We start from the raw sequence: 23,783 nt of genomic DNA, 5'->3' as shown, positions 1-23,783 counted from the left end.
GGGACCTCCGCGTGGGAGTCCAGTATGCTAACCTCATAGCTAATCCCTTCCCTACAAGTTTTTTAATAAAAAAAATAAATAAATAAATACATCAACCTTTCAATTTCAACTTTTAATTAGACATTAAAAAACCGGAAAAATTTATAACTAAATAATACTCATAATTGAATTTATAATAATTTAATGTTTCAATTAACCCATCAAAGCCTAAAGTGACCATATGGTCACAGTTGAATTTTGCCAAATTTAATAGAATTCTGTTCATACTAGACAATCAATTTAGATTATCTCTTTACTATAGTGTACTATAGTGTATTGCTATTCGTAATAAGGGACGGAAAATCATAATAACTAGTGTTTTCAGTTAGTTACGCTTTTTTGAAAAAACCTGTTTCAATCAGCTTGGACACTAGTTTATTGTTAGCAATTTTTTAGTTTATTAAATATGTCATACTTTTTGTTTTTTATATGAAACACAATAACCAATAGTTGTTATAAAATAAGTATCAATAACAAAGTTCAAGGCTTGAATTTATACTTATAAAATCACATTCAAAAGCTGTGTTACCATTTGGTCACATCTGGTCACTGGACTACTATTTCATTTTTTTTTTTCCAATAATGCACATTTCAAAGTCAAAGATGGGCTGATATTCGAGGAGGCCTTAGACTTACTACAATAACAACGAATCCGATGATGAATTTGTTGGTGAGCCGGAATTTTTTATTGTTCCACCTGAAGCGGCTGTAATTACAGCGATAACGAAATGGGGAGGGGGAAGCATATTAGATTGGAAAAGCGGAATTGAATGACCATTCCGCAATTATTTTAGCAAGGATATTTCCACTTGGAACAGTCAATAGGTATTGCCATGTGAAACAAAAATATGTGCATTTCTCGCCCGAACGTAACTGTAACATGGGCGGAACTGATGGATGAAGATATAATGGCTTACCGAATAAATATATGTGCTAAGAAATGGTGGTGGCCCATATTCACGTGGTGGGTGGGTGCAGTGCTTCACAATGCTTGGGTGTTTTATAAAAATCACTTCATGTAATGTACCAAATTATCGATGTAATGTAATGTACCAATAGAATTCCGAGGACGATTGTGTTGTGTTACCTAACAAATTATAAAACAGCCTCAAAAAAACAGGACTTCCTTCAATATACACATTAGATGAAGATCTGAGATATGATCTGGGACACTTTGTGATTCTGGTGCCAAACGATAAAAGAAGGAGATGTATAAATGAAGGATGTTCATCTGTGGGCACAATGCAGAAAAAACGAAGTAGGCTTGTGAGTACCTTGTTTTGAAACACACCATTCGAAACAATTAGGTGCAATTTTTATGTTAAACATTTTTTAAAATAAGGAAAGTTTTTTCTGTATTTATAATCAAGTAAATAAGGCATTTTTGTTGAAAAAAGATGGCGTTGTATACTAGTACCCTATTGACCTGATGAGACCATATGGTCACAGGCCATTAACAGAGATTGGCGAATAATATCTTAATTAATTTATGTTTTCTATATTATTAGCAACCTATTTGATAGATAAAATAAAAAAGTTTTGGAAAATTCCCCCCCCCAAAAAAAACTCCGGCTTTGAAGGGTTAATTAAGTACATTTATATGTTCCACTTAGAAAAACCACTATTTTTCTATCATGTATTCAATTATGAATATGTGTAGAAAATATATAAAAAAAAGGGGACTAGCTAAGTGATTAGCGTACTGGATTCCCACGCGGAATATCGGGTTCGATATCGGGAGGCTGGCCCCTTAGATTTTCTCTTCTTAGGAACTTCTTACAGCTCCACCGTCTGATAATGGACATTGTTGTAATTAGCGAAAGAAGTAAAAGTTTGCAGATTTAATCTTTTACTCACGCACGCCTCACTTAGATCTGTTCCTCCGTCAAGGCCGTGGGGCTATCAGGATGATTGTAGGCCTATTAACTGGCCACTGCAGACTCAGAAAACACATGCATCGCATGGGCCTGGCAGATGATAGCCTTTGTAGGTTCTGTCAGGAAGAGGAGGAAACGGCACTACACGTGTTGTGTCAGAGTGAGGGGCTCGTGTGGCTAAGGATGTTACTTCTCGGGGAGAAAAACCAAGGCCTGTGAGTTTTACCCAAAAGTCACTCTCCAGCATTAAGAGTCTAATTAAAAGGACAGGTCTGGAAAGTGTGCTTTAAAGTTAGGGGAGCCACAATAGACCCAAAGGGGTCGCAGTGGCGTAGGCCCTGAGGCCACCCTAGTCTAATATAATCTAGATCTGTTCCGGTTATCAGATCTTCGCCTGTCTCAAGACTAGGGAGGCTGGACTACATCTGTAGCCATCTTGTAGCACGCGGATTGACTCTGTCTCTGTACCAATTCATTTAGTTTGCTGTTATGCCCAGACGTAACATTCAGCTGATATAACACAGGAGGAGTTCAGCGCTTTGATGGCAGTCTAGGTAATGATAATTTCCCGTTTCAGGGGAACAGTCCCTTTCTGAGTTTTTAATCGAATGCATCTTCCTTTTGCGAAGGGCAAAGACGCTTCCCCATGGATACCGAGTCTTGTTCAACCCTAGTAACTTCCAGTGTTCACAAATCCATTCGTACCCGTAACAATGACAAATAGGGCAGATAAAACACCCTACCAAAATTTGAAAAAAGTTTTGCAGTATCAACTTATGAAAAAAAAAAAAAAAATAGTCACATGACAGGAAACCAGAGTAAATATAAAGCGATTTAGATCAAGCTAAAACCCTAAAGATAAGCTAATTGTAGCAACAATAAATTTTGATATACTGCCCCCATGTTGGGATGAGTATAATAACAAGTTACCAGGCAGGTGGTTGTTATATACTAGCTTGGACAAATCGGCCACAATTGCTTACACAAAACCCAGGATGGACGTGGGCGCGGTATAGGGCAGGATATTACAGGCGACTATACTGTGGGTTAGTTAATAAAGAGCCGGGTGTGAAAGGGATTAGTCTCCTCCATCGGGACGGACAAAACAACTTGCTGGGTTACGAAATTTGGGGATATTTATTAACCAACTATTCGCCAAAATTATCTGAAGAGATGTATTGGGCTAGAGTTATCGCGATCTGGCTCAGAGTTATCAGTTTGAATTGTATGCAATTTAGTTTAATGCTAAAGGAAATGCTTAAACTGCATGAAGTTTAAACTTATTACCACATAAATTTGTTATGTTAGCAGTTTATGGATAAATATATGCGTTTAAGCTCCTGCTTAAAAATTAAAAAAAAAAAGTAAAGTAATGCCTATATTTCAGGCGAGCTTTACGTCCAACTACCAAATTAGGTATCGTGGACGGAGGCGATTAGCAAACATACTTTACTATAAATTTCTCATATTAACCTTTAAATAAAATCCAAATCCTCGATCAGGGGAATCGAACCCACTAAACCAACAATACATCTCAGCTTTGCGGGTCTAGCCTATTACCGCCCAACATACTTTACAGTAAATTTCTCATATTAACCATTAAATAAAATCCAAGACCTAGATTCAGGGAATCAAACCTACTAAACCAACAATACATCTTAGCTTTCGGGTCTAGCCTACAACCGATCGGCTTCCTGTTTAATAAAAAAATGAAGTTTAAGCACTTTTAAGGTGGAGAGAGCCTTGGATAAGGGGATTGAATAGTATAGAATGAAATCTTAGGTAACACAGTTTGGACTTTGGCGGAAACGAAGGGAATTTCCAAGTCAGTGTGTATGGTCAGGTTTGAAAGGTTAAAAGGAGCATTGACTATGGTATGCTTAGGATTTTGGATTGAATGTGGATTGAGGTTTGCGCATTTGGCAGTATCCCGTATAGTTCAAATCCTTAAGTCCATACTGGAGCTAGCAGAGTGTTGTATAGATGAGTAAATTAAGTTTGGAGCGTTTTTCTAATAGTTTCTGTAGCATTCTGTACCTGTGATTCAATTCACTCCGTTTTAGTCTAGTATGAGGGTTCCATGTCAAAGGTCATGTTGTCCAGGTGGAGTCACAGGTAACGGGTCTTGAGAAATTGCTGGCAAAGAAATTTGATTGAGATATATGGAGGGAAGTATTTTTCGAGGTTAAAGTGTGAATTCAATGTGCTCGGATTTTTGATGATTCTCCTCCACTGCCGGAGCTAGGACTCGAGGATGTCAAGACAGGATTAAGCGATCAAAGTGGTATGCAGTAGCGAAGCAAGATTATTTTAACTAGATTTTTTTTTTCTCTCTCTCTCTGGCATTGGCTTCCGCCATACAGCCAGCATCGTCTAGGTGCTATCACTAGAATATCACTCACTCTCCATTCTTACCTACAAATACATTCGCTTCACACATTCATCATTCTACTATATACTGCTATTTACATAAACTACTGCTAATGGATGGAGCAGCACTCTGTGCTCCTGCCATCCTTATAGCTTAACCGAAATTAAAATCACGTAATCCTTCTCTAATCATTTCCTTGCATTCATTCTATAACTTTTAAATACATTCATATTTCATTGCTAGCTCTGCTATCGACTTCGATAAATGTTGGTTATAATGTCTTCGTAGCGAAATGGTGCATCTAAATACCTGTATAAGTCGTCAAACATTCGTTTCCTTTCTACCACATAACGTGGACATATCATTTGAGCACTTCCTCGCAACAATCAACTTTTTCATTTTCTCTTTTTATTTGTTAGAAAAAATTATTTATAGTAAAGTAAGAGCTTCCGCCACCCCCCACCACGACTCCTAATTGGTAGTTAGGCGTTAAGCCCCGCCTGAAAAAAACAGGCAATTACTTTTCTTCAATATTCAACACAAAAACTCTTTAATTACGTAAAATTTGGTTGTGTTCACATCTGTATTAATTAAAACTGTCCGGTAGGACAGTTGTATAAGGGTTGATCATCAAAAACTGCACGAAAAAGCGTAACGTTGAAAACACCCAACTTTGACAATTTTTTTCTCTTTTTCTATAAAAGATAAAATTCCCAAATTTTCTTTAAAATATAGGGCAAATCCTCCTTTATAACTGTAATTTTTTTGCAACAACCTAGATTTGATAGATATTGAGAAAAAAGATGCTCAAAATGAGCAAAAACGGCATTTTCAAAAAATGTTCTTGTTCTTGTTCTTCTTGTTCTTCTTGTTGTTGTTGTTACCTTTTTTGTAAACAACGTAGCGCCTAAACGCGTGAACCGATTTTCATGAATGAGATGTCATTCGATTTGGAATTTTATGTAGATGTGCCTTTTGGGGGTAGCGACGCTGTACATGGAATGGGAGAGGAGTTAGCCCCTTTTATGTAAGGCCCCCTCCAAAATTATTATCATTAATTACTCTGTAAATCTTAGCCCGATTTTGATAAAATTTGGTAGGATGACAGGGTTAGGGCTCCCCTACGTAACATTAAAGCGACGATCTGCTCTTACACTTGTTAAGGGGAAGTATAGCAATCGTTTCAAATTATCGAAAAGTAAACCGATTGTCATGAATAAAGTGTCATTCGAATCGAAATTTTGTACAGATTTGCACTTTAAAAGTCTCGACGCTGTGCCTCATAAGGAGGGGAGTTTGCCCCACCCAAGTAAGGCCCTTTCTAAAACTATTATTACCAATATTTCTATAACGGTTAGTCCGATTTTGATAAAATTTAGTAAGAAGAAGTGGTTAAAGCTCCTCTACGTGGCTGTGAAGTGCCATCATGCTCTTACACCTACTAAGAGGAAGTATTGCAATCGTTAAAATTTTCAATGAGTGAACCGATTTTCATCAATGAATTGTAGTTCGATTCAAAATCTTTGCCTCTTTGCCTTTTAGGGAGAAGTACTGTAATCGCAGTTTATTTTTCTTACTCCTCTTAAAGGGAAGTACTGAAATCGCAGTTTAATTTTGCTATTTACGTACAAATTACCTTCCTATTTTATTCAAAACGCTTTCTCAAAAAAATTGTTATTGAGGATGGTTAGGGGACCGCAACTATAATCATTCTTTAAAAAGATCTGTCCAGTGGTAGTAACTCCGACTTAACACCTTTTCAGGTTATAATGATAAAATTAAATTTATTATTCCCAATTTTAATAAAATCTGAAAAGCAGATATGTAACTTTGCAAAACATACAAAAAAGAAAATTTATCCAAAAGGTACAAAAATCTCCTTAACAAAAACTTACAGTTTAAAAAGTTAAGTATAAGGGTTGATTAAACGCCAAAAGGTACACAAATCAGCAAGTACCCAACATTTCATTAATATTATTTTAAGTAATTTTATTACATTAATTTTCATTAATATTTTTTTGAATTTATTAGATGTTTCACAGACCCTTATGCTGGCCAGTTCATTCATTTTCTTTTTCTTTTCTTTTATGATTTAAGTCGCGTCAACATCAAGGTTATTGGCGCCCGGAGCTTTTTTCAGTGCACTGCCGGCCTCCGGACAGTGTTCTCTCGTTACAGGCAACTCTGTCCATCACCCGGACAGTGAGCTGTAAGAAGCTCTTAGAAAGAGAAAATCAAGGGTCAGCAGCTGGATTCGAACCCGGAACCTCCACGTGGGAATCCAATATGCTAACCGCATAGCTAATCCCTTCCCTTTGTTCATTCATAATATTTTATTTTTTTGTTATAATTATGATAAAATGTATATTATATTTTCGTAATTAAATAGGTACTTTATTTTAGCTTTATTCCAAATTATTCTTCTGATTTATCTTTATTATGCTCTTTATTCTGAATAGTCACATATATCGTATGTATGTACATGCACGTTAAAGTAAAAAAAGACAAAGGCAGAGTCGGCTACTATTTAAATTTGAATCACGGATTTAAAACAATATTTCAGTCTAGAATTCGTCTTTCCGAAGTATTTGTGAGCACAAATAACGCGTAGGTAATATCAAGTAAATTATTCAACAATAATTATTTATTTCTCAATTGTAATTTAATGTAGTCCCTCTAATTTTACTTATAGTAAAATACTGGAATAATTATGTTAGCTGTCATAAAAATATGCATATCTTATTTATCTTATTACAGTCAATCTAAGTTAAATGGTGTTCTACTTGAACAAATATTTTGTAGATTAAAATGGCCAGCATAAGGGTCTGTGAAACATCTAATAAATTCAAAAAAATATTAATGAAAATTAATGTAATAAAATTACTTAAAATAATATCAATGAAATGTTGGGTACTAGCTGATTTGTGTACCTTTTGGCGTTTAATCAACCCTTATACTTAACTTTTTAAACTGTAAGTTTTTGTTAAGGAGATATTAATAGTATTAATTATTAACAGTATTTACAATGTAATTGATTATGAATGAATACTAATTGAAAAAACGAAAAAATAACAAATAGCAAATACTATGTTTTATTAGACTATAATTTTTGTTAGAAAAACAAATCAATGAAAACTATTTGATTCATTAAATTCTCAGTTTGTGATGATTATGAATGGACGGAATGAATTGAATTGCGCTGAGGTTAACCTAGAACCTACATTATGATTACGGTTAGATCAGGCAATCATTGATTACATTAATAAGCACCACTGGCGGAATATTGATATCTAGTTGGCATTGGTAATGAGGAGGAAGTTGTAAGTCAATTTATTTCTAGCTGTAAATTAATATTAAACCAAAAACGAGTTAATTGTTTTACAAAATTCTTTTTTACGGAATGTGAAGAAACTCTTAGAACTTAGAGAATAGTAGTTAGAAGAGCTCAGTGATTAGTTCACAGAAAATAAAGCTCCGAGCGCCAATGATCTTAGACGTTGATGCGCTTTAAATAATTTATAATAAAAAAAAAAAAAAACAGTCAAAAAAGTCGTGCGAGTTGTTCACACCAGTTTTTTTGCAGATACACCTATGACGTCAATTTCAAACACCTTTAATCGCCAATCGTTCCAAATATACCGGTAATGTTCAACTTTTTCATAAAAGATTTGATCTTTAGTTGCAATTTTAAAAGACTTACTAGCTACTAGTTTCATCACCATTAAAAATAAAGAATATCCAAATTTCTCATAAATATTCATCAACTGTGGATTAATTTCAGTGCATAAAAAAAATATATTTGAGGTGTGGCTATTAAATAACGAGACTGATGCTTCTACAGAACAAACTATGCAAGCGCCAAATCCTAACGACCGACACAGCTGTGCAGCGTAAAGCCTTCTCTCTTTCGATTGCAGCGCGTCTCACGTGTTTGTACAGAAATCTTTCTGACCGGAACCTGACTGGTTTGTGTAAGAGGTGTTAGTTTCCGTTTTGCCGAAAACATGGATACTACACATAGTGGTAGAGCAACGAATTGTCGTGAAATTTCACGTCAAAACTTGATAAAACCGCTACTGAAACTTATCTTTTATTAAAAGAATGATTTATGGTTATGAATGTTAATTACACGCGCGAGTTTTTGAGAGGTTCAAGCGTTTCCAAGATGGCCGAGAAAACTTCAGAGATGATGACCGCCCTTGTCGGCCGTATGCTATACTCGTATATTCCGAAGGCTTTGACGTAGACCATTGGCTTATTGAACAGCTGTACTATAAAAAGCAACAAATATATTGACAGCAAGGCCATCTCTAAGCACAGCGGTAAACTTTTCATCTTGCCCCAGGTCAGAATTGATTAGTTAAAAAAAGAAGAAAAAAAAAAAAGATAACAGGGAAGTCAAATTCTGACACTAAAATGATCTTAAATTTTGTTTGTTTAGATAATAAACTTTGATTTACAGTCGCTCGTAAAGGACCAAAATTATTCCTAAGATAATACGAGTAGTTCAAACCGCAATATCACACTAAAAATAATCACTAAAACAAGTTAAAAAGTAGTTATGAAATTTGAACAAAAAAAATATTTATAAAAAACCTTTAACATTTTAAAAAGACATAAAAACTGAACCTTCAAAAAACACCAGAAAAACCCCCTGGTTAGTTTCAGAAGTTATTTGTTTGTCAGTTTGTGACAAGAATTAGACCTTCTGTTCTCGGCTTAAGCTGCCAGGGTGTTTGTTCAAAAACAACGACGACGACGGCAGCGGTGTCCCCCCCCCCTCGTTTAGGAAATATGATTTACGATCTAAGAATTTCTTGGCAAAAATATTATCTTTACTCCATACACTTGTTCATCAAGATTTATTGCATATTATTCTTATAAAGTGTGTTTTGATTGTTGTATGTGTTTGTATTAAATAAATAGTTTGAAATTCAAACTTTGAATGAGTTGAAACTAAAAAAGAAAAAAAAACCTTCTGCGATATTAAATTGCCATTTAGCTTCCTCTTCCGGAAAAGAGGGAAATGAGTAATCGATCTCTCTCTTTCAGATTCCCTTTCCTTGTGCCACCATATTTCTTTGACAATTTTTTTAAATAAATTTTTCATAAAAAAAGAGAAAAAAAAAGATCCCAAAAGAGCCTAAAAGAGCTTGGCATTTCTCGATCAAAAGTAACGGTGCGACATTAACCCATCTAACGTTTGAAAGAGACCGGAACTCATCAAAAGTGAGAATCAAAATAAAGAAATAAAAAAAAAAATCGCTAAGAAAATATGAGTTAAATAAATCAGTACCCCTATGTCCAATTTTAAATTTTTTCCCACCGCCGCATAGTAGACGCTCCATTCTATGTTAGCAACCACACAATCCATACAGATCTCCAAATTCCACTCGATCTCCGAACTTGCCAAAATCCGATATAAAAATTTTCATCGAAAACTCTCATTTCATCGCAACCCTTTTTAGCTGCAAACTTATCTTTCAACTACGCTACCCTCCAATCCACGAAGACGGCTGAGTTGGCCCCGTGACCAACTCTGGGTGACTAATGGCGGCCATCACTGGATGACCGTCATTCACGTCTGCCACGAGCAAATCGTGAAAAACTATAATATTGTGGGGTTCCTTCTGAAACCACAGTATCGATAGCGACTGTATAATAATAAAACCGGAAAGCATGCTAAACGCAATTTTTGTGAAACTAAATCTTTAAAAACCTGATCAAGGTCGCCTGATCAGTGAACTTTTAGTGGGCCAAAAAAAGGAGGGGAGGAAATTGGCATATCCGGAATGTAAGGTAAAGTAAAGTAGTGCCTATTTTTTCAGGCGGGGCTTTACGTCCAACTACCACAAATTAGGTGCCGTGGACGGAGGCGATTAGCAAACATATATTTACAGTAAATTTGCTCATATTAACCATTAAATAAAATCCAAGGCCTGAGACCAGGGTAATCGAACCCACTAAACCAACAATACATCTTAGCTTTGCGGGTCAAGCCTATAACCGCTCGGCAACCGAGGCGCATATCCTGGAATGTGTCAGAGAAAAGAAACGGTTGGTTATCTCGTAGTGAACATGAGACCAACTATTGGCACCAATGAAGATGCAAGAGACTGCGCAGCAGGAATGAATAGACTATTCCAGCTCCTCCAGAACCCTCCTCTCCAGCAGCCATTGACGTAAGCCTATTAGCGGTTAGCGTACTCCCACGCGGAGATCCCAGGTTGGAAATCCAGCGGCCGGCCTTTAGATATTCTATCCCTAAAAGCTGCTTATTACAGCTTACTTACAGAGTTGCCTATAAAACGGAACTACTACGAGGGTCGTTTGAAAAGTCCGTGCAAAAATAAAAACTACTTAATTTTTTGGGGTAAACCTTTTTTATTTTTCAACATAGTCTCCTTTTAGGCTTATACACTTCGTCCAACGCTGCTCTAGTTTGTTGATCCCTTCCGAATAATAGGATTTGTCCAAGACTGAAAAATAGCCATTCGTTTCTGCAATCACCTCCTCGTTTGAATAAAATCTTTTTCCCGCCAGCCATTTCTTCATATTGGGGAACAAATAGTAGTCCGAGGGAGCCAAGTCTGGAGAATAGGGGGGATGTGAAACGAGTTGGAACCCTATTTCCATTAATTTTGCAACCACAACTGCTGAGGTGTGAGCTGGTGCGTTGTCGTGATGGAAAAGGACTTTTTTGTGGGCCAATCGTGGGCGTTTTTCTTGCAGCTCGGTTTTCAAACGGTCCAATAACGATGAATAATATGCACCTGTAATAGTTTTACCCTTTTCCAGATAGTCGATGAGGATTATTCCTTGCGAATCCCCAAAAACAGTCGCCATAATCTTTCCGGCCGAAGGAACTGTCTTCGCCTTTTTTGGCGCAGATTACCCCTTGGTAACCCATTGTTTAGATTGTTCTTTGGTCTCAGGAGTGTAGTGATGTATCCATGTTTCATCCACAGTGACGAAACGACCCTTAAAGTCCTGCGGATTCTTCTGGAACAGCTGCAAACCGTCCTTGCAACACTTCACACGATTTCGTTTTTGGTCAAGCGTGAGCAATCGCGGCACCCATCTTGCGGATAGCTTTGTCATGTCCACAATGTTGATGCAAAATATTATGTACCCGTTCATTCGAGATGCCCACAGCACTAGCAATCTCACGCACCTTCACTCTTTGGTCATCCATCACCATATCATGGATTTTATCAATGATTTCTGGAGTAGTAACCTCAACAGAGGCGTCCAGAACGTTCAGCGTCACTTGTGCCCATATGGCCACTCCGAAAATTTTGAAACCACTTATAAACTGTTCTAATCGAAGGTGCAGAGTCACCATAATGTTTATCAAGCTTCTCTTTATTCTCCTGAGGCGTTTTGCCTTTCATAAAGTAGTGTTTAATCAACACACGAAATTCTTTTTCGTCCATTTTTTGAAAATCACTCGACTTCCTCGATTCAAACTAATGCCAAACACAAAGAAATAGACCGATCTGGCTGAAACTTGGTGTGTGTTCTTCCAAGAGATGCTACTAACTAAACATAACTTCGATACGCGCCAGTGGTGCTATCTCTCTGACTTTGCACGGACTTTTCAAACGACCCTCGTATGTCAGCAGTGTACTAAAAATAAAAAAAAAAAAGCTCTGGGCGGCGCCCATGAAGTCAGGATGTTGACGCGTCTTGGACAAGACTAATAAACAGAATTTTGCAATTAATCATTTTTTAGTTAAATTTGGGCACGATCTCACTATTTGACCTTGAACTAAAATAATGAGAAAATAATCAATGTGAAAAAGGGAAATATTTATTTTTCCATCAGGAAGACAAGGATAATATGATTTTTTTTTTATTATCAAAACACGCCCAAAAAATAACTTTATTATTCAATAAAATAAAATATCGGTCAAATTATATAAATGGACTTATTGCGCAGTAGATTTGTGCAGCTTTATTTTAGTGCGGATTGAAGTTAATCAATAACCTGACTGCATGCCCCAATAAATTTGCTCTCTATATTATAAATTCACGAAATTTTAATGAGAAACAAAATGCCGCAATCCATATCTTAATCTCATATTCATGGAATTTATTACCAGCTAAATTTTCTTCATTAAATTTTCAGCAGAAATACGAGCAGTTTTTTTTGCGGTAAGGAACTTTGAAGGTAATACAAGAGTATGGGTCTCACTTTTGGTAAGTGAAATGGAAGCGTTGTTTAAAATTTAATAATTTTTTACTAACTATGATTACAATATGATCTCAAATAATTAATATAGTGGCTTCCAGTTTTAGTATATTCCACTCCAGTACCTGGAAATCCATCCAGGCTTTCCAGGGAAGACCAAGCAAGAGGCGGAAAGATGGTAGTCATTGGAAACCAATCCTCTCCTTGATGCTAACTTATTATTCCACACTCTCCTAATGCTCTCCAGTTGCTCAGAAGATGGATCCACAAAATTACGGGAACCATTCTCTCCAGCGATAAGAAACAGGAGTCAGCACACAGATATGATCATTCTCTACAGCTAAAGAAACCCTTCCGCAATGTCCGAGCGGTTATCCCCCCCCACACCAAAAAATGGTACTGTAAATTAAGCAGGTGAGAGAAGGTTCTAGGTGTGTGGGATACATCATCTCTCCGGTTTCACTAGTGTTACCAGAATCAGTAATCAGCTATTAGTAAAGTAAAGTAATCGCCTATTTTTTCAGGCGGGGCTTATCGTCCAACTGCCAATTAGGTGTCGTGGAAGGAGGCGACTAGCAAACATACTGTAACGAAGTTGACCTTGGCAGAGAAGAAAGGCCTAGATTGTTCTAGGGGTTGAGCGACCGAAGTCAGTAACAGGCCGCCACTGCATTAACAAAAGGGCGGTATCTACTTGTGGCAGAAAAGAAAGGCCTAGATTGTACTAGGGGTTAAGCGACCAAAGTCGGTAACAGGCCACCACAGTGTAGACAAAAGGGCCGTCTCTACCTGAACTAGAAAGGAAAGGGCTAGATTGTTCAAGTTTAGTGACCGTAGCCGTAGCGGTCCACCTCTGTGTAAAAGCCAGCTAAGAGAAAGGCCTCAGTTGGGGTGGTGGCATATGTGTTTCCCAGCCAGTGATTGACAGGTGAGAGTGAGACGGACGGAGTTGGTGAGAGACGGAGAATGGGAGGAGGCGGCTCACAGCTGAGGTGGTGGCAGTATGTTTTCTCCAGCCAATGAACGTCAGAAGGGCGTGGAAACGTATGCTCAGAGAGTTGGAGGAGGGCAGTCCCAGTTGGAGGGAGGCACGCAGTTAAAAGGAGGCCGACACAGCTGGAGAAGTCAGTTTCAATTAAGTTTTTAAGCAGTTTTTAAGCAAGTTTTAAGGAGTTATTAGAGTTTATAGTTATTAGTCAAGTTTATGAGTTAGTCTTGGAGAGCCAGTGTTGCGGAGTGCTTCAGTGGTAGCTAGTTGGGCAATTAGTCAGTTGATGAGTAGAGCTGTGTTAGTGTAGCTGAGACTAGTGCAATTCGGTGCAGTGCGGACCAGTGGTCAGTCGGGGAACAGTTTTGTGGCGTTACGAAGTGAGTAAGTAACAGTAAACTGTTGTGACTGTTGTAAATGGTGACTGTAATGAATAGGGTTAGTTGCTTGTAAATGTTAATGTGAGTAATGTTAACGTGTTAATAAATCAGGTTATTACTTACAACTTTAGCGAGTTTTATTAGTTAATCAAATCCACATATTTAATAACTAGTGGCAGGCATTAGTTGTGTAAGTAAAAGTTTTTTTGGGAAAAACTTTACAATACTTTACTATTACTCATTTAACCATTAAATAAAATCCAAGGCCTAAAGACCGGGAATCGAACCCAGTACCACAATGCATATTAGCTTTGCAGGTCTCGCCTCTTAACCCGCTCGGCTACCATGGTGCCTAGTAATCAGCTATTAGGGATAACCAGTTTCCTTAGCATGGGCAATAAAGGGAGATTCTATAAAACTATGGCAGATCAGTTACCTAGAAGACAACCATGGTTTAAGGGAACTGTCACTAATAAATGGGTTGTTACGACAATAAGCAGGCTGAGAGCGAACCACGCTGTGTGCGGATCGTATCTTCACCAGGATCAACAAAAGGTCCTCTCTTCTCTCTTCGATTGCAATGAGGAGGAGGATTTCAAATATATATTATATTAATGATATGCCCACGTTATGTAGAGTAGAAAGGAAACGAATGTTTGACGACTTATACTACAGATATTTAGATGCACCCTTTCGCTACGAAGACATAATATTCTCCACCAACATTTATGTGCTTAAATCTGTAGCAGAGCTAGCAATGAAATATGAATGTTACTTAAAAGTTATAGCCGATTAGAATGAATGCAAGGAAATGATTAGAGAAGGATTACGGTGATTTTAATTTCGGTTAAGCTATAAGGATGGCAGGAGCACAGAGTACTGATCCATCCATTAGCTGTAGTTTATGTAAATAGTTGTATACAGTAAAGAGATGAATGTGTGAAGCGAATGTATTTACAAGTAAGAGTGGGCAGGAATATAGAATACTGAGCCATCCATTAGTTGTAGATTATGTAAATAGTTGTATATAGTAGAGGGATGAATGAGTGAAGCGAATGTATTTATAAGTAAGAATGGAGAGTGAGTGATATTCTAGTGATAAGCACCTAGACGATGCTGGCTGTATGGCGAAAGCCAATGCCAAAAAAAAAGAAAAAAAGCCCTTCACACCCAGAAGAAGAAATATCTCTTTTAATGAATCTGGTAACAACACACGCTTTCTCCAGAACTTCAATAAGCTTAGTGCCAGTTAACTTGGAGGCTCTGTTTTCGACACAACTGTATCATCCATCCTTTAGATTAGATTGTTTAAGACGGGCGGTTCCACCAAACAAGGGGAAGGAACGCAGGCATCATCCATCCTTTAGTTTGCCTGAGAGTTTACTGAGCCCGTATAGTTGCCTGTAACTATCTTTCCAGTTTCCCTTAGTATTTGGGATAAACTGTATTATTGGCTCGCTTTAACATATTTCATTCTCCAACTATATTCTTTTTTTTTTTCACTTAGATCTGATCAAGTTCTTTCCTCCCTGCAATATTTAATTCCTTTAATCATACCCAGCATGTATTGTAATCATACCCAGTGTTGCCGGAAACGCAATTATCCGAAACTAAACGTGATAAAGGTCGCAGATCAGTGAACAATGGTGGACCAAAAAAAAAAAAATACAAAAATGGGCAAATCCAATAATACAGAATGTGTCAGAGAAAAGAAACGGTTGGTTATCTCTTGTAGTGAACAAGAGACAAACTAATGGCACCACTGAAGATGCGAGAGACTGCGCAGCAGGAATGAATGAATAGACTTTACTCCAGCTTCTCCAGTATATTCCTCTCCAGCAGACATTGACGTTACACTTCCTCCATGTCTAGTTTCCTTTGAATATGATTATGAATGCTTGAATACGCTTATATTACCTATTTACATTATGCCTTATTTTACATACAAACTTACACACATATATATGTATATATATATTATTTCGTCGTTTGCTCACTCTAACGTTCTTTTATCAGATATGGCGTGTAGGTAACGTCTTGCTCTTTTCGTTTGATACTTTAGCAAATAAGAGGATCAATTTAAATTTTAAGATTTTGTTACTATCGCATTCAATGTATTTATATCAGCGGTTTCATCTTTATCAAATCTAATTAGATATTATCCTTCTGTTCCAGTCCTTTCTCTGCCTCTTTCATGTACAAATAATCGATTTAGAGTACACAGCCTTGAATCATTTTGGAGCATTATTTGTCAATACTCTACAGCTAAAATTAATTATTTTGCAAGTCTAAACGGAATTAACGAGCACGCTACTTTTTTTTACATTTCAAGTAGACAATATGACCTCTTTGTCATCTCTTATTTTGCTCATAAGTTAAGTGAACAACGTCAGGATCTATTGTGACATCACCCAGGTAAAGAAAGTAGACAAGGCCTATAAAATAGCCTGTACAAAATGCCTATTAAAAATCAAAACCTTAAATTTTCAACCATCGACCAAACTTACAATGATCTTGAGAACAGACGCACCATAACTTTTATTCTTTAAAAGCCAAGAAAGCCTGTTGTTAATTTAGGTAAGGAACTTTGAAATAACCCTTTTAGCTGGCTTTTGGCTAGCCCAGGACTTAAAGACTGATTTCGGCACACTCTTAGGACAGTTTGTAGGTCTACGTGTCCAATTGAAAGGTTTGCTTGAAAGTTTCCGGAGTCAATTCGTACACCTTCCCTCCCTTAAAAAGCGCCCTTATTCGAATTATCTCAGGGAAAATCAAGTAAAAGTTGTGGAACTGCTTATAAGGAATTGATTGGTCAAGCGTAAAGAAAATCGTAGGAACTAATTTTTGGGAAAATCTTAAAAAAAAAATTGGAAAATTGATTTAATAAATAAAAAGTGGCACTTCCGGTTTGACTCTTTTGGTTTACAAGTTTTTATAGTTAGGTCTAATCTAAACCAAATATCAGATTTTAACTTCCTGCTATTTTTCGTTTGAGTATGCTACAAACACACACACAGACTTATGACTGGCACGTTGGCCACGTTCTCCACGGAAAGACCTACACACACACACACACACACACCTGGGCCCACTCCCATACCGGCCATTTTTAAAAAATAAAACAGTTGTTTCCGGTGGAAATTGGATAAGGAAAAATTTTACAAGATCGCGATTACTTCCGGTTATATCACTACTACTAATTAATACAGCTGTTTTATGCAATATTAACGATTTATAAGGGAAGAAACTACCCAGGGGTAGAACTCCACTTAAGAGATTTGATAATTTAAAACCTACGTAGATTTACTGGAGCAAATCATAAGGCCATTGGCGCTTACAATGTCTAAGTGGACTACCTGGAATTGTTGAAGGAAGGCGACGTTCTATACGATTTAAATGCGCAGATAAACCCTTGATGAACTTTATTCTAACGGATTAAGGTAATGGCAGATAGGAAACGAATATTAAAGTCATTATGGTACAAGATGGAAGCATTGAGGACCGTGCCAAGGATTTTTTTTTTTATCGTAAGATTTGGATTAAGGAGGAGCATGGACCGCTTGGCAGAATCCCATAGTTCGAATCCGCAGGTTCATATTGGTTGAAGTAACTGTAGTACAATAGAAAGGAGATTGTTCTCTAGAGCAGATTAGACTAGAACAGGTGATCCGTGAGAAACAACATCTATGTGCTTAAGTCTATAGCAGAGCTAGACTGAAATATGAATGTATTTAAAAGTTATAGCCGATTAGAATGAAGGCAAGAAAATGATTAGAGAAGGATTACGTGATTTTAATTTCGGTTAAGCTATAAGGATGGCAGGAATATAGAGTACTGATCCATCCATTAGTTGTAAGTTTGTATGTAAATAGTTGTATATTGTAGAGGGATGAATGTGTGAAGCGAATGTATTTATAAGTAAGAATGCTGAGTGAGTGATATTCTAGTGATAAGCACCTAGACGATGCTGGCTGTATACATAGACGATGCTGGCTGTACGGCGAAAGCCAATGCCAAAAAAAATGGCAACAAAAAAAAATTAAAAATAATATTTTAAATCTACGTAACAAAGAGGAAGTGATGTAGTTTAAGCTAGAAGTCCTGGAGGAGCTGCAGGTTGCTCAATGGCCATGACGTTTCCGATTGGCTGCTACTATTTAATTTCCCGTTTTCATTTCAGTCTTAAAATTACGCTGGTCCTAAACATGATTCCTTAATTTTTGCAAACTGTGTGCACCAGTTGCAAGTATGTGAATTTCTAAAACATTTATTTATATAATTTTTTCCAGAAATTGTCAAGAGTCTGGCAAGAGATTATTCAAATTTCAATCGATACATCAATCAGGGGTAAAAAAAAAAAAAATTCCCGGGGAATGAGGAAAAACAAAAAAAAACAATCGAACAAATTATTAATAGAAAAACACTTTTCCAAAACCCTTCCCTAGGTTTAGTCTTCAAACAATGCTTATTGCTTGCAGGGCTCTCTCGTAACGATTTTTCATGGAAATTGATGAGAGATAATAAACTAGAGAGGGGAACAATCGTGTGGATGGGTGGAGGGGGTAAACCCTCCATTTTAGGTATAAAGCTAAACATTTCCTGGCAGCTTCAACCATTTGGAAGGGATTTCGTACCCAGTCCTGCCACACTTGGCAAAAAAAAAAAAAAAAAAAAGAAATGTCTCTCCTAAAACAGCCATTTTGGGCAATCCATATACACTTATCAAGATTAACTGTGGGAATTGTGCGAGGAAGCGCGCAGGAGGGGTGGGGGAGATTCAGCGGAGATCGTTTCGTAAATTGCAGGTTAGGCGGCTAGTTGTTGTCCAAACCTAGATATAAAAGCCTCAATTTTTTTTCGTTTTAATTTATTTTCATCTCTCTTATTCATATCTTGGTCCATTGCATCATGAATTTTTTTTTACGTATTCAAGTGTTCATTTGTTAAAATTATACTTTAATAAATTGGGTGACAATTATTTCTGTTTCATTTTTATAATCTCTTAACTGATTCATAATTAAACTTCTTTTTACTTTAGATTAGAAAAAAGGGAAATATTGTCATGGAGACATTACGAAGGAATGTAGTCGAAATAAGAGGATTCTGTATGTTCCTGTACACCATATATGGAGTTATTGGAGATGAATAAGTTCTAAATGGATAGAATACCGATTTGAGTTAATTTTTGACGTGAATACGTTTTTAAATTTGCTATCATATGGAGGCAATCCCAAAAAAAACCTAATGATAACAAAATCGGGGGACACAGTTTGGCATTATAGTTTCGAATCTATCGTCTACATCCAAAATTAAATTAGACCACTGGATAGCTAAAGGATTAAAGAATTCATTACGATAAGCGAGGACTGTGACGGTAGAGAGGGAAGCGCTGGTGGGGAAAGCGCCGCCATTTTGAGATCATTTTGCTGCGTATCGAGATTTGCAATTAGTATAACTTTTGACTCGGTGAAGCTACGATGTTCGTTTAAGTTTTAATCGTCAGCTGTCGTCACAATCTATCGATTGTATATAAAACATTAGTGTCAAAATAGTGACAGTGAATAAAATAAAGGTGTTAGAATAAAAAAATATTATCAAAAATAAATAATGTCGGCCTATACGCGTCGAAAAGCCAAAACCAAATACAGAGATCGTATACGATTGGAAATGGCTTCTCAAGAACAATTGAATGGTAATAATAAAACACCATATGACCGAGTCAAGCTGTGCCTAGGAACGTAAAAGAATGAATGCGGCCGAGCGGATCAACGGTGACGGTGTCAGTACATCTGCAGCTGGGGCGGTTGAAATTGAAACAAGTGGATGATGAAATCGCTTCTACATCGACAACGGACTGTATAGGCATAGATTGTGTTCGATCGTCGATTTGTTTCCTTGATTTCATCCTAAATACATAAATAAAAATATTTTATATAAAAAATATAACCCGTTACGTAAACGTATTCACGTACAACACACGGCCGTGTCCATGACACAGCCACAGTTTTTTTACTTCCGTTGACGTAAATAATAATCGGAAGTTGGACCAAAAAGGCAGCCTGTCAAAATGGGCGTTATTTGACTTGTTTAAAATACTCTTCGTAAGAAATAGGAAGGATATAATCGATCAGAATATCGATTAAGAGTTTTTCAACAGTAACACCAGTGTATTGGCGTGAATGTATTTATTGGCGTGAATGTATTTATTAGCGTGAATGTATTTATTAGTAAGAAAGTTGTATGAATGTTTAGGATAGATCACAGTCCGGGGTTGAAAGAAATTATATAAAAGTATTTCAACCCCTCTAGGTTAATTTATAGACTAAGTTTATTTTAGAATTTGCAGGAAAATTTGTTAAAAGTACTGCACATTATCATAGTCCTAAGGAAATAGCCTCCTTATGGTAGATTAGGTCTAGTACTAAGTTATATTCGATAATAAAACACTTTTGGTCTTGCGTTAATATCTTAAGTTAATGTAGATAGAGGAAGGCACAAATATATCCCACTCTCCCCCTCGTCGACTGGATCGATGGACAAGAGGGGATGAGTGGGATATATACTCCAACATACCTGGGCTCCACCCTGGGTGCAGTATGTGGAAGCCCGAAGGAACCGCGTGCCGACCCAGCTCGAGTGGCTAAAAGAAAAGAGAAGATTAAAATGATGAGGGGCGCTAACGACCTCGGCAGTCGATGCGCCGAAAAAAAAACACCAATGTTTAGATTTAAGGGAGTGGTTGTCCCAAAATTACCCAGAAAGCCTGGATAGTTAGCTGGGTAGAGAATTTGAAGTGAAATGTTTTGGTCCCAGGGAAGTTTTTATCCCAAACCTGTCGCTTTCCCTATGATTCCCCTGCGTGTTTATCCAGATTGTTGGGGGTGTACACTTATACTTTGAATCCTACCAACTTCCCAATTTGGGAGGTCCAATTTTTTGGAATTTTGAAGGGTGGTCACTGTGAGAGTAGAGGTGCATGGGATATTAGGGAGTGACTAAGCAATTGACTGTCTGCTCCCCCTTTATTGTCTAGAACTCGCTTAGCCTTGGATGGTAGTGGACTTCTTTGGGAAAAAAACGCAACTGTAAAGCTATCTCTGGAGTTTCTCTGTAATTTTCGGAGACCGTCACCAGAGAGTTTCGTTTGAATTTGGTATACTTTGGTACATTACGGTTGTAACTTTAGGATCTGAGGATTCAGTAATATAAAGCTTCTTTTTTATACTCGTAGTAAACAAAACAAAGATGGGCACTGACTAAAAATACAATGCTACTTACAAATACAATTTAAGTATTTGATTTCTAAATTTCTAACCAAACTTCCAAGAAGAAAGAAAATCAATACACCGGAAGTGCAATTTCAAAGAAAGGCTTTTCCTGTAATTCACTATGAATTGGCCAAACTGATTCATGTGAATGGCGTACTTAAGCTTAAATGCCAATTTGGCTTGTAATTTTTTCTCAATTAATAGTTTGGTTCAGAGGGAATGTGTCGCATTCTATCGACATTATTATTAAACTGATCTCTTTTTTATTTTTAAAACGCAATTCTAAGTTACGTACAAGAAAATTCAATTATATTCGTAAATTATGGTAAGAAAAAGTCATGAGAGTGTTCATACGAGATTCTTTTCACGAGAAAGTAAAGTGAAACTGTCGAAAATGATCTTAACTTAATAATAAATTTCTTGAAAATTAAGATTGATTTTTTTTTCAAATAATTTGTAAGCATTTATTCTCAATACCAACGTAAGATTATTATTATTTCTCAAATAACTAAAAAAAGTTAATAAAATATGAGAAAATAATAATAGATTTACAAAAATAAGTGAAAATATTAAAGCACCATTGTTAAATACGCTGTGATCAGCCATGACTCGCTTTCATTGGACGGGGCGTGGCTACACTAGTGGTGGGAGTGATGACGCTACAGGTAGGCGTGACCCGCCCACAGCCTGCAGCCGTACTGCACTGTGATTGGCTACTGCTTAGAAATTAGTGAAATAATTAATTTAAAAATGTTTTTCCAACATTTCTCCCATAGGTATTTGATAAACTTTCGATTAAAACAATAAAAAAAATTTCTCATTAAAAATACGATAAATAATATTTCTTTTGGGATAATACTTCCTGTTTTACCCAATTATCGTTAACAGAGACAAAAAAGTTGAGAATTTGTATTGTTTTATCGAGAAATAGATAAAAGAGAAATAGGCTGGTGAGCCGCCATTAAGTAGACGGCAAGCTTACTTAACACTCCATTCGGTGGAGAACTCTAGTGGCAATTTCTGTAAACACAAATGGAATTTCTACATTCACAATTGAACATGTTGTCGACTCACTAGACTTATGTAGGACAATCCTATACTCATATTTAACCATGTTGTCGACTCACTAGACTTATACAGGACTATCTTACACTTATAATTAACAATGTTGAGGACGACTCACTAGATTTGTTTAGGACTATCTTACACTTACATTTAAGCATGTTGACGACTCACAACACTTATATAGGACAATCTTACTCTCATATTTAACCATGTTGTCGACTCACTAGACTTATACAGGGCTATCTTACACTTATATTAACAATGTTGAGGACAACTCACTAGACTTACATAAAACTATCCTATGCTCATATTTAACCATGTGGTCGACTCAATAGACTTTTATAGGACTATCTAACATATTTAACCATGTAGACAACTCACTAGACTTACATAAAACTATCTTATGCTCATATTTAACCATGTGGTCGACTCACTAGACTTATGTAGGGCAATCCTACACTCATATTTAACCATGTTGTCGACTCACTAGACTTATACAGGGCTATCTTACACTTATAATTAACAATGTTGAGGACGACTCACTAGATTTGTATAGGACTATCTTACACTTACATTTAAGCATGTTTACGACTTACTAGACTTTTATAGGGCTATCTAATACTTATATTTAACCATGTTGCCGACTCACGATAGACTTATGTAGAACTATCTTACGCTCATATTTAAGCACGTTGACTACTCACTAGACTTAAAGTCCACTTTATTCCTAATTTATCAGTGTTTTCCATGAGCTGATAATACTTTGCAAGTTGAAAGTATTTCTTGTTACTCCTCCATTAATAAATCTATTGTTTTACAGATTTCAATAATCCCATTGATCATGGTACCCCCCAACAAATAATTGCTCCAGCAATACGTGAATAAAGGCGTCGTCAGAACTTATTCCAAAGACCAGATTTCGATAATCCTCAAACCACAATTGAACTCAACAACATATTGAGATGTGGACAACGGGAGTCAATCGCAACAAATTTTTGTAAGTACGAGTAGAAGCAAACAATAGTTAAAGAGAATATACTACAAATATTGTTTGCAATTCTCCAAGCACTTTCTACAATTAATGGCACTTGTATTGGTAGAAGTAAAGGTACTGAGTTTAAGAAAAGTGATAATATTGATATATATGAGACTTGAGATTGTTAGAATGAAGGTGCCGAGTTCGAGAACAGTAATAAAATTGATTGTGATGAGGCACCAGCTAGACAGAATGAAGGTGTATTGTCGCGATCCTGGTTCAACCATTGGCAAAGTTGTGGCTATAAAAATTTAGTCACCAAAAGTGATTAAAACTAAATTTGGAATTTGATTCAATCAATTAAAATTCAGGTTATTCAATTTTAATTTTAATCTTAATTTTCTTTTTATGATAAAAAATTGTAATTGATTACATTTCAATTAAATTAAAAGTGAATTAAATTCAATCAACTAATTAACAATCGACGATGGTCGATTTAATTTTCGCCCATCACTTATCGTGATGTACTCATCGTGTTTGTACGTCACATCTTTTCAGTTACGAGGAAATTTAATTTCGCGAATTGCAGTAAAAGTTAGGCATACAAGAGTTTTCACTAGGTTTT

General features: G+C 36.5%; 1 protein-coding gene across 10 annotated transcripts in view; it reads right to left on the bottom strand.

The window, feature by feature from the left end:
- The window catches only part of Liprin-gamma (liprin protein kazrin), a 433,354-nt gene that overhangs the window by 268,063 nt on the left and 141,508 nt on the right, over positions 1 to 23,783 (bottom strand). The window lies entirely within an intron of this gene.

This window comes from Rhodnius prolixus, unplaced genomic scaffold (genome assembly GCF_049639745.1).
Source record: "Rhodnius prolixus isolate KJV_2025 unplaced genomic scaffold, Rpr scaffold_7, whole genome shotgun sequence".
NCBI lineage: Eukaryota > Metazoa > Arthropoda > Insecta > Hemiptera > Reduviidae > Rhodnius > Rhodnius prolixus.
Note: the sequence above shows the minus strand (reverse complement) of the source record. Positions and strands in the feature narration are given on the sequence as shown.